Source organism: Leptonychotes weddellii, chromosome 6, assembly GCF_054177405.1.
Source record: "Leptonychotes weddellii isolate Sample4059 chromosome 6, ASM5417740v2, whole genome shotgun sequence".
NCBI lineage: Eukaryota > Metazoa > Chordata > Mammalia > Carnivora > Phocidae > Leptonychotes > Leptonychotes weddellii.
In genome coordinates, this window is record NC_138374.1 from 99644340 (window position 1) to 99647640 (window position 3301).

The 3301-nt window shown below is 44.9% G+C and overlaps 1 pseudogene; it reads right to left on the reverse strand.

The window, feature by feature from the left end:
• Positions 1–300: 300 nt before the first annotated feature.
• LOC102728386 (large ribosomal subunit protein eL15 pseudogene) lies at positions 301–3052 on the reverse strand (annotated as a pseudogene).
• Between the last annotated feature and the right edge of the window lie 249 nt (positions 3053–3301).

A 3301-nucleotide genomic window follows, 5' to 3' on the forward strand; every position in this document is an offset into this window, starting at 1 on the left:
CACTTTGAAAATTTGGGCCTAGTTTAATGATTGGCAAGGGAGAATTATGAGGGTGCCATCGTTTGAAAACAGAAAAGGAAGTTAATATTAATTTTGCTTGGCAGGTCTTCTTTGACAATATTAAAATAATTACAGAGGCAAAACTTCCTTTTGAAGGATGTTCGGCTTGTATTAGGTATTGCCTATAGGCTGTTGTTGGAAGGCACACAAGTGAGTCTGTTTTGTTTTGTTTTGTTTTTAAGCAGACATGACTGTCCTAAATTGTTTATTTAGGTAAGAATTTTACAAACATTATTTACATTAGCGGTAACGGTGGAGCTGGAGAGTATTACGTCTTCTCCGTGACGCATGGCGAGAACCACCAATAGTGTGGTGGAACTTGTGACCCTTTCCAAGGCCACGGCTCTTGCAGCCTGCAGATGTCAGCCCTCACATCTCCCTGTGCTTGTGGACTGGTTTGGTGATCCACTGGGTGTCAAGATTTCTTCTGATAGCTTTATGGAATGGATCAATGAGGATAACCTCAGAGAATTTGTATGTGGAATCTTCACCAACCCAGGAAGAATTCAAGACTCTCAGCCCCACAGTGGCGTCCAGCTCACTCCCCTACAACAGACTGAAGGCTTCCGGCAAACTTGAGCTGGTTAACACCATGATGGACAGGCTTGCCTTAGGTACCACCCTTAGGAACTGGGCGTTTGCGGCCACCACGACGCACGCGAATCCAATATATGACATAACCTTGCTTGGCCTTGTACCCCAGCCTGCATACTTTATCGGGCCAGGTTAGGCGGGGGGCCCTGTGGAGCACAGAGAGCTGGCGGTACTCCCAGCAGCACACCCTGAGAAGCGCATTTCATCGGACTGCTTCCTCCATAGCTCCTGGAAGTACTTGTAAGCGCCCGTCTTGGCCCACCTTTGAGCTGATGGCTGCCGCCAGACAGAAAGGAAAGAGCCTTTCTCCCAAGTGAGTCTGTTTTACTTGCGACAGCACTCTATAAGGTTCCCCAGGGATCTCAAAGAGAAATAAACATGCCTTCCAAGAACATGCCAAAGCTCAGAAGCTGGTCATATTATGAATTAGGTGAAAACTCACCACTAGATGACAGTCTGTCAGCAGAAATTGCTTTCTTGTTTAATGACTTTCCCCAACTGAAAGTTTTTGGGAATATCAGTAAAAATAAAAATATTAGGTAATCTTTTTCTGACCCCATTTCCCTAGCCTCCTTTTCCCAAAAATCTATGGAGCGGACATCTTCAATTTTAAACATGCTTCTGTAATCTCTGTCTCAATATTAAAATAATGAAAAAATGATGTATGGAAAATCACACAGAAATCAGACATAGAAAATTCAGTCCCCCATAAACTAGTTCTTTGGGTTTTGAAGATAAATATGGCTATGAAAAGAGTACACTCAGTGGTCTTGACTTTCTGATATGTAGAGGATGCTTTAAAAAATCTAGTTCAAGTTTAGTTTATAAGTATTTTCTCCCTCATGAATATAACTCTGTGCTTCCTTTCAGCATTTGAGGTGAAGATGGAGCTCTTGGGAGAAATATATTTTAGCTCATTTATGAAGAACTTTCATTTTATGTCCTTTTTGAGTGAAGGGAAAACTCCCTGGAACATGTTCAGTGAGGTAAGCGCAACTTGAAATTTCCTTTGCTTCCACCCAAGGCTACTTCAGTTCTGGGTAATAGCTGAACTCAAGCACTAACAGTCTGGGCTCAGGGAAGTCTGGGCCCCTCCTGTCAGCTGGTAGCAGGGGGCGGGAGCTCAGATGGCTTCTGTGGCGGTTTGGGGGAAATTTTGTTGGTCCTGCCCCTCCTCATACCCATTGCCCAAGCCATCCGGGCGCTACTGTCTTGGACTAGCAGACTCAGCTTCCCATGTTATTCCTACTGCCCCCATCAACCAGGTTCTTCTGGGCCCCCCCCCAAAGTTCACATAAGTTATTCTAAAGTTTGTTATTCCTGTGTTCTGTTCCTCAGGTTAGGTATCTTAGTTACAGCTAAATTATGTCAACTCTGAAAGAAATGCCTACAATCTATATTTGGCCGTACATTTAAAGGTGGGCCAACTAGGTGAAAGAAAGAAAGAAAGAGAGAGAGAGAGAGAGAGAGAAAGAAAGAAAGAAAGAAAGAAAGAAAGAAAGAAAAGTACAGAACAGTATTTATTCAATTCTTCCATTTGTATTAAAAGAAAAAAAAAAAAAAGGTGTGTGTCGAGAGGTACCTGTATCTGTAGGTATGTTATCTGGGAGGATAACAGTGATATTCAAATATTTAACAACTGGGTCAGTGCTGGGAAGAGGGATGGCTGCTGGCTTTAGATCTGAAAGCATGCTGCAGATCCTCAAGTATCTAAGCTGTAACTCTTTAATGGTTGATTGAAATTCTGGGGGGGCAGCACTCAGGGGGCTTTAAGCAGCAGCTATTTACCAATCTAGAGAATCTGTCAACAGTTAAACAACTTGCGCTTATCCTCAGCCATTTCTCCTGGGAGGGGAGGGGATCGAGGTTCAGAGAGACTTCTTTTTCAGTGTGCCCTTTAGTACTGTTTACAATGTTTGGTGGTTCTCGTTGTTTGAATTCTATTCAATCATGGACTCGGAGATCAAATTTAATTTTGTTTGGCTCAGGGGATAAGTCTTATTTTTAGAATGTGGATCTGGACATTTCTGTCTAGTCATCCGACTCCAGTCTGCCTATAGACTCGGGGCTGCTCTCTTTAGTGCCATCTTGCAGGAAGCTCCCCCACCCAGAGCTTTGCTTACACCTCTCTGCTCCCCTGGCTGACCCCCTTATACCAGCACTCAGTCCCCACCCCCAGTCCTCAGCGTTGCTGTCTGAATCTTCTTTTGTTACTTATCCCGCACCTCTTGTCTCTCCACCTTACCAGACGTCAGTTCCATTACTAACTAGCATAGACATTGCTCTGCTTATTCTCAGGACCAGAAAATAAGTGCTTTTTTGTGTGTCCACACAACTCTTGTGTATGGTGAACCTGCGCTTCCCTGCCTTTTACCTGAGCATCAGCCTGCATGGTCATGGTTATTGTAACCATGGTAATAACTCACATTGCATTGGTTTGTGCCTCTGCCTGCCTCGTGCAGAACCACCCCTGCCTCCACGTTTCCCCCCGAGGTTGGTCTGAGGGGCAGGGTGATACTTGAAGTGGGCCCCCTTCCATCCTTTGCTGTTCTGCTTTGAGCTCCTTGTTGGTGTCCCCTGCTGTGAAGCCACTGGGGGGCAGTGTCTCCTCTCAGCCACAGCCACTCGGCCAAGGTTGCTCTCTCCT